Genomic DNA, 13,406 nt, shown 5'->3' on the forward strand with positions numbered 1-13,406 from the left:
ACGAATAACAACGTCATGAACTGTAATACTGTTACGAATAACCATCATGAACTTTAATACTGATACGAATAACAACGTCATGAACTTTAATACTGTTACGAATAACCACCATGAACATTAATACTGTTACGAATAACCGTCATGAACTTTAATACTGTTACGAATAACAACGTCATGGACTTTAACACATTCTAATTTGCCAAACGTTGTTTAATGGTGCTTTCCTTAACAGGATTTTCCACGCGAGTATTTTTATTGATGTTTAATTCAGCTCATGTAATTCTGTGCGATAAAGGAGATTTTGGAAATTCCATGGAATACCATACGGGGAAATTTTTCCTCTTCCGGTGACTGCTTTGGTGATTGGTCAGATCGCTTGAGAGTTGACGGTTGAGACTTGAGAGACCTCAGGTCAGGATGAGGTGAGGTGAGGTGAGACTGAGAGACGAGAGTGCTCACAAGGCGTGGTTGGTGTAACTGGGAGCTGACTTATGTTTGTGTATGTATTACGATATTTAAATATTGATTGATTGGTTTTCACAGATGTAGGGTTTTTTTTTTAGCCTATTTTCTGTTACATAATTATAATACATGTTCTCCCCATTATGGCTCCCACTCTAGTTTTTCCTCACTAACTCTCCATGTTTCCATCCCGAACGCAGTTGCTTTATTGAGTTCCAGCGGTGAAGATGTGGGACAGGCCTGACGGACCGAGTGGCCCCTCTTATGATTGGGGTCCCCCAAATCCCCTCTGTGAGTTGCTTTATCGTCTTGTTTGGTTTTGCTCTTACTCAATCGGATGGTGCCGCGCCACTCGTGTTGGTGATTCCCAAACTGAAGTTAAGTAAAATAAAAGTCCTATTCGCAATGGACGAATGATTGGGTTTGGCGTGATCCATGTGCCACGTGCTCGCCGAGGCGCCATCTTGCTCGCTTGAAGGCCTAACGACCGGAAGTCATGTCGCAATAATCGCAAGATTAAAGAATCGCAAGATTTCGACCATCGTCTATTTTTTACATATACTGGAATATAACATCCGTCGCTTCTCCGACGGGATTACCAATCTTTGCGTAAAGTAAATGCAAAAAAAAAAAAAAATGTTATTGAGAACAAATTAAACTAGAGCGGCACTCAGTAGAGAGCTTCCCTCCGCCTGATTGGCCATGTCACTCAATGGTGAAGAATCACTTTAAAATTGTACTAGCCGAATCCGGATCATCACCAAAATTGAATCGATTCTTCTTTGTCACACACAACCTGTCCACCAAGTTTCGTCCAAATCCATCCATAACTTTTTGGGATATCCTGCTATATGTTGCTGTTAGCCCCATCTCCCAATGGTGAAAAATCACTTTAAAATTTTAATAACTCATATCGGAATTTTGAAATTCCACCTTCATTCCTGGAAGTCCTTGCAGTGTCCATATGTTTTATACCTCTCCCACCTCCCCCCAAGCCCTCTCCCTCCCACAGTTCTCTCGATGTCCCTGCTCTCAAATGTTGTGTTTGTGTCCTTCCCCCTCTCTCCCCATCTTGTCGACCGCTCCCCTTATTTTGTGTTTTATGTGTCGGTTTGATTTTTTGTGTGATTAATCTTCGCTCTTTCACAAGCCTCGATCTTGTATACAAAAAATATATATATTCAGATCTTCACCAAAATTGAATCGATTCTTCCTTGTCACACACACAACCTCTCCAACAAGTTTCGTCCAAATCCATCCATAACTTTTTGAGACATCCTGCTATTTGTTGCTTTTAGCCCCATCTCCCAATGGTGAAAAATCACTTTAAAATTTTAATAACTCATATTGGAATCTATATTCAGATCTTCACCAAAATCGAATCGAATCGTCCTTGTCAGACATCCAACCGGTCCACCAAGTTTCATCCAAATCCGTCCTCAACTTTTTGAGATACCATGCTATGTATCGTTTTTGGCCCGATCTCCCAATGGTGAAGAATCGTTTTAAAAATTATAGTAGCCGAATCCGGATCTTCATCAAAATCTAATCGTTTCGTCCTCGTCACATACGCTACTTCTCTGCCAAATTTCGTTCGAATCCGTCCACAACTTTTTGAGATATTTTGCTCACAAACAAACAAACGGACAAACAAACGGACAGACAGACAGGGGTGAAAACATAACCTCCATCCACCTTTGGTGGCGGAGGTAATTAGGTGGTGTATGGGTAGCGGCCGAGCTATACATTAGCCTTTTTAGATGCTGAATTGAATAATATACGAACACACCAAGAAGAAGATCAAAATGAAAAATATTCTCACCCTCCCCCTCTTCTTTATTTAAGGTTTTAAGCATAATCTGCTGTTAAAAGGGCTAATCTATGGAGCAAGAACAAAAATAATTCTGGGTATATCCTGCCTTCGTGCAGGAATAGCCGGCGTCGCAAGATGGCGTTTGCAGTTTCACCGTGTGCCCATGTACCCATAAATTTTTTGGGGGGTTACAAACTTTCCCAGGAGTTCCCTGAATCCGCCGTCATTGGTTTCATTGAAATCCGTTTATCTGTTCTCAAGTTATAGTACGACAGACAGACACAGCTCCTTTTATTATTTATGCTCGCGTGACTCCGCTCGCCTCACCACACGTCGTTTCAGAGGGATAGGCATCTTTGACCATATCTGCTTTCTCGGGGAGTGGGGAATGGGGTGCATGGTGCGGGGGGTGACGGTGGTGGGATGGGTGGGGGAGGTCAGCCAAATGTACTCGTATTTTGTGTTCTGATTGAATATATACTGTTTAAATCAGAAATCAGTACCCAACACATATATTTTAAATTATCAGTTAGAGCTGGAAGGGAAGGTCAATACAAATTTATCAAAAACTGGATGGGAAAGTCGAACTACCAGCCTCAGAGCAGATGTGCCCCCAATACACCACCTACCTCCCTTCGACTTCCAGCCGGGTTTTTACGACGTTTTATTTTGCACATATCACGATCTATATCTCAATTAATCAAGTCAAAGTAACAAAAAAAGTAGCGCTGGTGAATACAGATAAGTCATGAATGTGTTTCTTAGGTTAGTTTTAAATATATAAATAACACTGGAATTGTCAAAGAAAATTTGAAGAAGACATTTTGGTCACAAATATACATACATAACCAGTAACCACATACGTTTTCTCCATTATAATTGTCCCCCGTCGCACAGCGGAGCGAAAGGGGGACTATGGTTTTCCCCTCCGTCCGTGTGTCCGTGCATGTGGGCGGGCGTGCGTGCGTAAGCGAAGACCGCATTCGAATTTGGTGTGTGGGTGCAACCCACGTCAAAATCCAAGATGGCCGCCGCCATGTATGTCTGATGCCATGTATATCTGAACCTTGTGAGCTGAATATCTTGAAAAATAAGTGAAGTACCAACTTCTAATCTGGTGTGTGGGTGTATCTAGGCATAAGGAAGAAGGCTATTGAAAATTGGGTCGCCACGTCAAAATCCAAGATGGCCGCCGCCATGTATGTCTGACCCTTGTGAGATGAATATCTTGAAAAATAAGCGAAGTACCAACTTCTAATTTGGTGTGGGTGTATCTCGGCATAAGGAAGAACGCTATTGAAAATTGGGTCGCCACGTCAAAATCCAAGATGGCCGCCACCATATATATGTCTGAGCCTTGTGAGCGAAATATCATATCATGGCATGTTTTCTGCATCTTCCACTTTGTCAACTCACATCACTTCCCCGACGGGGGACCGAGGCGTAACGCTTGTTGTCGCAGTTAATCCAGAATATAAAATCGAACTGCGATCGGCGATGACGGCAAATGGCGACTCGTATCATCGTATGAATGATCATTTTGAGGCCATTTCCCCCGCTAAAGTGGGGGTTAGCCTTGCGGGCCCCATGACCTCATGGTTCCCTTTTTGAGGCAGTTTTTATGGCCGGATGCTCTTCCTGACGCCAACCCTTGGTCACCTCTTACGATGAGCAGGTATCATCGTATGTATAAATTAAATATTAATTAACCCTTGTCCACACAAGGGAGGTCTTTTTAACCTTGTATTCAGCCTAAGAACACCTGCCTTGTTTGTACAAGGGTAAAGTAAAGTAAAGTACAGTACAGTAACAAGGAATAAGAATATTATAAATCTTTGGGAAAACACCAGCCATGATCGCGTAAATGCGAAACACACCCTCACGTTGGGGAGGTTTTGACGCATTTAATTCAGCGCGTAAATTTGAAACCGCGTTGGAGGAAGTTTCACTGTGTGTATATATTGCTACGGAAACGGAGACGGCGCTCCCCTTAGCAAGGGGGGAGGGGGGGGGTTAATCCCCCTTCTATTTTGCACTGGCCGTCTCCGATCCTGAAGCTACCCCGCTCCCCTGTGGGGTGGGATTGGTCGAGGTGATTGGTCAAGGGATTCCCGTACACCTCTGCCAATCCCTCCACAAGGCAGGTGGGTAACTCCGCTCAAAACCACGGACAAGATGGTATTTGCCGAGCGGGTTAGCAGTCCGATGTTCGAGCCGTTAACAGAGAACTAAACCCGATCCTGAGCGTTGGCCGAATCGTGCCACGTATATCAATTGGTAAAAGACAAAGACGATCAGACGATAATGAAGAAGACAAAGGTAGGAAGAACAGGTATTTATTAATTACTATTTACACAACCAAAGAAAGAAACGAAGGTAATTTTCAGTGAAAGATAGGAGACACAGGGCAGCTTATACTTAGACAGGCTTAACTTATACCCAGGACAGAACAAACAAGACAAACTCACGTACACAAAGGATAGTATGGCAGGGATGGATGCCAGATGGCTGGAAGGGAGAGAAGAGTCCGTTCAGGATGGCAGGCTGGAGGCGAACGGCCGCCGACTCTTCCGCAATCTGGTTCACGCGCAGCACCGCGTCAGAGCTTCGCGCACAGGGGGTGTTCCAAGCGGCGTTTCCCTCAGGCCTCGTACGTCCTCCGCCTCATGCGTTCTCTCTCCACTGCTTTGTCTGCCCACCTCTTTCCACAGAAGCACTCCTCAGAACTCTCTCACTTTGGTTCAGCGCACCTCCCTCAGAACTCAGCTCACCTCTACACAGAACTCTGCTCACCTCTACACAGAACTCTGCTCACCTCTCCACAGAACTCTGCTCACCTCTCCACAGAACTCTGCTCACCTCTCCACAGAACTCTGCTCACCTCTCCACAGAACTCTGCTCACCTCTCCACAGAACTCTGCTCACCTCTCCACAGAACTCTACTCACCTCTCCACAGAACTCTGCTCACCTCTCCACAGAACTCTGCTCACCTCTCCACAGAACTCTGCTCACCTCTCCACAGAACTCTGCTCACCTCTCCAGAGAACTCTGCTCACCTCTCCACAGAACTCTCGTGGGGGCTCCGCGCAACGGGTTATATAGCGCCACACCCTGGAATGTTTGCGAAACTGCTTGATCGTTCTCTCTCCGCCCTCTCAAGCCAAACCCACTCATTCTTGGTTGGTTGATCGGGGCTGGCTGACTCTTGATGACGATGGGCGGGCCACGCCCTTCTGCTCCGAGTTGGAGCACATGGCAATGGCGGCGAATGCAGTTGGTAATGCAGGTAAATGCAGTTGGTAATGGAGGCAATGCAGTTGGTAGTGGAGGCAGTGCAGTTGGTAATGGAGGCAATGCAGTTGGTAATGGAGGATCTACCTTATTTGATTTGATGCAACGCAAGATCAACTAGTGGAGACACAGCCTTAACTGAAACACAAAATAACGTTTTTTGTTTTTTTTAAGGGGGAAATGTACACAGGAAATTTACTACTAAATTTACAACGTGAAGGTTCTAAAAACCATAACAATATATATGTATATATGTATGTATGTATGTATGTATGTATACACACAGACATGACAGAAGTAAATAGACACCATGATTTTTAAAGAAGTTTATTTATTGAACATTTGAAGTACAGTACGTTTGATCCATTTATTTAGATGCAGTTCGCCTTTGTCACCTTTTTTTGCAAAAATTAATTCCGAGTTGTTTGTGCTTTATGCAGTTTCCGCTCTGTTGATCGAGTCGGTGATTCTGAAGCAGGAGGTTTTATATCGGACATTCATGTGAAGGTAAGATGTTCTGGAGATTTATTTCCTGACACAAACAATTTGACGTCCATTTTCGAGCTTTGGGATGATGATGATGATAAATTGCCGTTTACCCAATTGAAGACCAGTGACAATGACTGGCTTGTGAAAACGTTTTTATTCTGATGTCCCATTTGCTCGAATTAACTTTTTTTTCAATGTTACAAGCCCCTTCCTTAATTTATCAACTGCCAATAACATGCATGTTCTTTTTTCCTGCAGCCATTGCATTTCTGACGAGGTGGACTTGGTGGCTTGAAGAAAGTTTCTTGACGCAACAACCTTTGGCTCTCATTTTGTGTTCCTCTAAAAATTATTGTTGCTGTGGAAATTATCAAAAGAGGTAACAGTTTTAAATCCTTGAAATGAATAATTTGGTTGAAAAAAACCCAGAAAGATTTAGTTATGTATAAATGTGTATTCTGTTGTAAAAGGTTTTTTTTGTTTCTGCACTGGACTTGAGAAAATTTGAAATTTATTAACTTGCTGAATGTTATCAATTCAGAAAAGGAACTCGTGTCTATCTTCAGCAAATTTATACTCTGCTTTTTTTTGTACTTCATGATCATATTACCTTTTGGTGATTGCATCACATGCACGATGTCTAACACATAAACACACACACACACACCCTTCTGACAATTCAACAAAAAAAGCCTCACCTTCCCCTCCGGATTATAAGGCATCGATACCGTGCCCACAGCACCCTTCTCCCATTCACGTCTTCATGCCCACTACCTTTACACTCCGCGTCAGCGTGTCTGTTCTCACTCCTCGTTGTCACAGCTTTCAGTTGCGCTGTAATGTGCCTACATTGCTTTCACAGCTGCACTTAAAAGTTCACGTGGTGATTTTTCCCGAGCAAGGAACTCTCCTTTCAGTTAGGATTCTTCCAAAGTCAATCGATCGTCGATGTTGATAGGTTGCTCAGAAGACATTATTCTGTGTGCATGGGTGAAACTGCTTCCATGTAGCATGGAAATCCCTTCATATATATATATATATATATATATTTTTTTTTAACGGCGCATATGGAGGTTTCTGTATTTTTGCCGTCAGAAAAACATGCAGTGATTATAGGAAATCGAGTTGCTATTCCGATATGCTGATTCGTTTCTTAACCCATTTCATCCAGGTGGGGTGGAATGTCAACGTATCATGACCACGGTTATTTGAATTACACCCATGGTAGTTTTATTTATGACATATGAGGTATTTTTGTCGAAGTTAGCCGGGTACATAAGCTTGCAAGTGCGTTACCGTGATGAGATGTCCGCCAGGTACGAGACCAATAAATCTAAACAAGGAACTTTGACGCAGGAGGAGAACATATGGCCCTCATGCCTGTGCTGCACCACCACCACCATTAAGTAAATCCATCAGGCTCTCGACTCGGTGATTCCCGGCAACCCCTCCAGTGCGTGACACGTTAGTTTAAAGGTGAATGCTCTGGTGTTGCACAACGAGTGAGGGCGATTCCGGTAAATCGCTCCAGTATGTGACGCATGACATCATGTGTGCGTACGTGGGTAGCGGGTGATTGAAGTGTAGCGCGAGCGATGAATATAGGGTGCATGTATGATATTTATTGCAAGTACAGTGGGTTTGCCATAAGTGACAAATGAAATGCATGTTTAGTTGTCTTGCACTCAAAAAATGGCCTGAAGTGGTGCACAACGATTAGAGGTATTAGATTTCACGAAAGCAAACCTTGAGGGTATAAGGAGAGAGCTGGACTATGTAGTTTGGGAGAAGTTAACAAGAGGACAATCAGCATCAGAAAAATGGGAAACCTTCAAGGAGCAAATGTGTAGAGTGCAGAGTTGATACATTCCTTCCGGGTCACTTGCCTAGCAGGCTGAGCTGAGTCGGTCGTCCTGTGTATTTGAATGATTCCGTTGGATTTTGCGTGTGCTGTCCTGTTGTGCTTTGTGTGAATGATTGTGATGGATCCCTGTTTCGTTTCCTGGCTTATGGCGGCGTGTCTGCCCTTGAGATTTGCAGTACTTTGGTTTTTACTCGCCACCAAGTTGACAATTTTGAACTGAGTACCCGCCATGTTTTTTCGCTGCGCCTCACGCAGCCCCGGTGTGCGCCTCTCAACAAGACAGTTCTTTTCCCCGTCTCGTTCCATCGCTCGTCCCGTCGCTCGTCCCACCTCTGCACGCACTGCTGCATGTACCGAGCTCGACTATCCGCTCTAACTCCTCTGTCCCGAGGCCTATTCGCTACACTCAGCAAAAACTTTTGTCTTTAAACAACACCACTCGATTGACTCCTGGACTCGTCTCAGGCCTTAGAGAACTTGAAATCGGCGTTGGTCTCCCGAGAAAATGCACAAAGCGAATCGGGAGGAGAAAGCAGAGAAAAATACCGATTGTGATTTCTCTTCGCGACCAGCGACGGCCCGGCCCACATTTTAATAATTCCTGCGAAAAAGTGTCCCCTATCAACTTCAATAACCTCATCTATCCATGTAGAACATACACAGCACCAAAACAACATCGTTCTGACCTGTCTCTCGCCTTATTCAATGCTCAGTCTGTAAGTAGTCCTGAAAAGCGAACCGAAATTACCTCTTTTATTCAAGATAATGAAATCGACGTGCTTTTTCTGACCGAAACTTGGCTCCGACCCAGTGGCGACGAAGCGAGATGTGCTGATCTCACCCCACTTGGATACACCCTACAGTCATTTCCTCGCTCCTCTAGAGGTGGGGGCGTTGCTGTTATTTACAGAGACAACTTCTCTCCCTTTGTCTCCTTCACCACGACTTTTTCGTTCGACCATTCATCCTACGAGCTAGCCCATGTCACCATCACTCTGGCAGAAAACACTCTTCATTTCTTCTGCCTCTACCGACCTCCACCTAACCGGAAAAACAAGCTTACTGACTCTATGTTCGTGACCCAGCTTCCTAATCTGCTTGAGCACTGCAATACTCTTCCTGGTTTCGTCTTGATTCTTGGAGATTTCAACGTCCACTACAGCCAACCACAACATCCTCTCACTTCAAAGATCATTGACCTCCTTTCTACTTTTAGTCTGTCTCAGTCTGTCTCCCAACCTACACATGTTAAAGGACACGTCCTGGATTGGTTAGTGCACAGATGCGATGATCAGTTGGTGCAGTCCACGTCAGTGACCTGTGCTATCACCTCTGACCACTTCTGTGTCACCAGCCACCTGAGTATTGCTGTTCCTCGTCTTCAGCCCACCTTCATCACTGCCCGCAACATTTGTGCCATCAACCGTTCCGCCTTTAAAGAGGACCTTCACACCCGTCTCTCTGGCCGTTCCGACGTCACTGCAGAAGACCTCGACTCTTGCCTCCGCACAGCGTTAGACTGTCATGCTCCAGCGACACAGCGCACCGTTCCCAGACGCAGGAGTACTCCGTGGTTCAGCGCAGTCAGCGACGAAGTCAGGGCTGCCAAAAATCAAAGGAACGACGACGTGCCGAGAGACAGTGGCTGAAGACTGGCCTCACAGTCCATAAACAGTTGCATAACATAGCTAAAACACTCGTCATAAAAATCATTCTGAAAGCAAAAACGTCATATATTTCTGATCGGATTACTAGGAGCTCCTCCTGCAAGCAACTGTTCAGCATTACAAACCGCCTGTTTGCCACCAAAAATAAATCCGTTCTTCCCACTGTATTTCCTCAAAACGAACTACCTCAACGCTTCCTGCATTTCTTTCACAATAAAATTCAGTCAAGAAGAAACAATCTTGACAAGCAGTCACTTGACAAGCAATCTTGACAAGCAGACAAGCGGGTGACCTCTTAGTTCGTGTGCTCCTGTTACTGAGGAAATTGTCAAATGTACAACCCTCAAGTCAAACACAAAAACATGTGATCTTGACCCCCTTCCCACCGATTTGTTTATTCAGTGTTTGGACACCCTCCTCCCATTTATTACTGCAGTTATCAATGATTCTCTGACTATGGGTTAATTTCCGCTTCTCTTTAAGCAAGCTCTTGTTAAACCACTTCTTAAAAGGCCCACACTTGACCTTAACGACATGAAAAATTACCGTCCTATCTCCAACCTGTCTTGTCAAAGATCACAGAAAGAATTGTGCTATCACAGATGAATGACCATCTAGTTTCAAATAATCTTTTCAATTCTCGTCAGTCAGCATATAGACCAGGCCATAGCACCGAGACCGCTCTCCTAAGAATAACCAATGATTTTCTGACCTCTCTTGACTGTGGTAAGGTTTCCGTTCTTGCTCTTTTAGACTTGTCTGCCGCCTTTGACACGATTGACCATAGTGTCTTAATTCGTCGTCTTGAACTCTCATTTGGTATAACTGGTACTCCCCTTTCCTGGCTGATGTCCTATCTTACTGATAGAGTGCAAACAGTTGTTGTCAATGGCCAGAAATCAGCCCCTTCTCCGCTTTCCTTTGGCGTTCCCCAGGGCTCAGTCCTGGGACCTATCCTCTTTCTTTTGTACACTCAGCCTCTATTTGATCTTGTTGCCAGACATTCAGTTGATCACCATGCCTTTGCGGACGACAATCACCTGTACAAAGGAAGCACGATTCAACAAATCGTGCCCACTGGTGAAGTGTTAGAAGGCTGTATTGCCGACGTGAAGGCGTGGATGACCCAAAACAAACTTCAGCTGAACGATGCTATTTAAAACAGAGTCTATGATTGTAAGATCGCACAGATGTCCTCTACAATGTTCACTTCCTACCACTATTCATGTTGGTGAAACCGATGTAAACCTTTTCGTCGGCCAAGAACCATGGTGTGGTTTTCGACTGTAACATGACATTTTCCAAGCAAGTACTTCAAACTTGCAAATCAGCATACTTTCAGCTGCGAAGGATCGCATCCATTCGCCACTTTCTTACTCCTCAGGCTGCTCTAACTCTGGTCTGTGCCCTTGTCCTCTCAAGGCTAGACTATTGTAATTATTTGTATGCTGGCTGCCCTCAGTTTTTCTTGGATAACTTACAAAAGCTTCAAAACTCTGCCGCTCGTCTTGTCTGTAAGGCGAAAAAGTCTGACCATGTTACTCCGCTCCTTGAATCTTTACACTGGCTGCCCTGTCTGCTCGTGTGCAATACAAAATTTGCACACTATGTTATAAATCATTGTGTGGAACGGGACCTCACCATCTCTCCGATTTTCTCACTCTATGTGCCTCGGCGACGGCTTCGTTCAAGCGACGACTCTATGACCTTAGAGCCGCCGCGCACCAGCACCAAGTCATTTGGCGAGAAATCCTTTTCCTTTGCTGCACCTCTGTTCTGGAATGACTTGCCTTCCTCTGTTCGACATGTTTACTCTCTTCCTGCCTTTAAAACCTCCAACAAAACCTATCTGTTTCACAAGTCCTTCAAAGTCTAAGTCCTGTTTTCCCTTTGGTTTGAGGTCGGACAGAGATCGAGAGTATGTCTGTGTACATGTGCAGGGGAGGGAGAGGGAGGAGGAGGGGAGAGTACACATCTGTGGGTTTTGAATGGGGAGGGAGAGGAATAGGGCAAGAGTGAAGGTGTGTGTGTGTATGTGTGTGTGGTGTGTGTGCGTTCGCATGATAATGTAAAGCGCCACGAGGGTCGTTAACTCTGCTTGATGGGGCTATATAAGACTCCTTTATTATTATTATTCTTTTTATTCCAATGAGGTGTAAAACTAGTTTGAAAGAGGCCAGGGTGGTAGAGCAATGAGATAAGGAATGCTATTAAGGAGAAGCAGAAGGCATTTATTAGGTGCTAGCAAAGGTGTCCGGTGTTGCCGGGCAATAGAATCGCTTTGTGACGAGAATATAAAGAGAACAAAGGGAAGGAGGAGGTGTGGGAGGGGGTGGCCTGTTGAAAAGCCGGCAGATGTGATGCCCAGTTTAGCGTCCATCTGAGGAACGGCACATACATTGATGAATCGCCCTGTCTGTGAAACAGCGGGATGACAATTTATAGCTGGGTCGGGATTCAAACCCGGGCTATACGGCTTAGAGCTAGTGTGTATACCTCTCGACCATCGTGCTTGTCCCATTGCTTTTAATTCTCTAATTTATTTTGCCTTCCTAACTCCTGGGATGTCCCCACAGAGTACTGAGCCACCGTATCACCATGGAAGCCAAGTGGCCTAAGCACTTCAATGAAACAATTGGAGAATAACCCGTTTATTTTATCACCTTAACATTGTCCTTAACATTAGGAATTTTAATTTCCAAAATGACTGTGATAAACCGTGATTTCCGCTGTGATAAAAACTCAATTACACCACTTGCGACTATCGCCATGACTTACAAACATCGCTTGATATGGCACGGCTTGCTTTTTTGGCATTATTTTGTGAGGCTCTATATACGCCACGTGGTCCGACATAGCAGCGGTCCGACATAGCAGCGGTGGACGGAGGAGCCTTTATGGAATCAGTAATACTATATATATTTCCCGATCTCTTTTTTAAAATCTGAGAACTTTGATTATATACTTTAATGAGGCCATTGTGGAAAATCGCATCATATAATGCATAAAATCGCTCGAAGCTCCTAATTTGTAAACTATAGCACCTACAATAGTGATGTACACCGATATTCATAGATATGAAGATCAAACATTTAATCATGTGAGTAAGGAAAGAGAAAATATGAATTTTGAGTTCTTATTCGTGCAGAAACGGTTGCGGCCTGCTCCCAGGAAAGGTGTTTTTGGGCAGGACGAAAAAGCACAAGACCCTTGTGAGGAATGGCGGACTGTCTAAGGATAAGCCTGTTTTTGTTTTAATTAAATAAGGAAGTTGATTATCTTCAAAAAGGGTGTTTTAACACACCTAAACAACCAGTTTTCATTCATGCACTCCCTTGGAGTTCGATAAGTATGCATGCAAAGTTTGGGGCCACGAGGTTTCATGGTTTTGGAGAATGCACACATGCACACACACACAGTAACACACACACAAGCTGCCTTTTTGTCCGCCGTCGCACTGCGGAGCGAAAGGGGGACTATGGTTTTCCCGTGCGTGCATGCATGCGTGCGTAAGCGAAGGACCGCATTCGAATTTGGTGTGTGGGTGCAACCCATGTCAAAATCCAAGATGGCCACCGCCATGTATGTCTGAACCTTGTGAGCGGAATATCTTGAAAAATAAGCGAAGTACCAACTTCTAAACTGGTGTGTGGGTGTACCTAGGCATAATGAAGAACCCTATTGAAAATTGCGTAGCCACATCAAAATCCAAGATGGCCACCGCCATGTATGTCTGAACTTTGTGAGCGGAATATCTTGAAAAATAAGCAAAGTACCAACTTCTAAACTGGTGTGTGGGTGTATCTAGGCATAAGGAAG

At 44.4% G+C, this 13,406-nt stretch overlaps 1 long non-coding RNA gene across 9 annotated transcripts in view; it reads left to right on the forward strand.

The window, feature by feature from the left end:
- The first annotated feature begins 346 nt into the window (after nt 1-346).
- Nucleotides 347-13,406, forward strand: part of LOC137437019 (uncharacterized) — a 37,672-nt gene continuing 24,612 nt past the window's right edge. Inside the window, exons 1-5 of one of the 9 annotated variants that reach the window (XR_013625019.1) lie at nt 354-471; nt 663-753; nt 5,437-5,562; nt 6,008-6,074; nt 6,315-6,435. This is a non-coding gene — a long non-coding RNA (uncharacterized LOC137437019). Of the gene's footprint in view, nt 500-662; nt 754-5,436; nt 5,563-6,007; nt 6,075-6,314; nt 6,436-13,406 lie in introns of all 9 variants that reach the window. The other 8 variants (XR_013625020.1, XR_010986409.2, XR_010986410.2 and 5 more) reach the window with 8 other exon arrangements.

The sequence above is a fragment of the Myxine glutinosa genome, chromosome 11 (assembly GCF_964187855.1).
Source record: "Myxine glutinosa chromosome 11, kmMyxGlut1.1, whole genome shotgun sequence".
NCBI lineage: Eukaryota > Metazoa > Chordata > Myxini > Myxiniformes > Myxinidae > Myxine > Myxine glutinosa.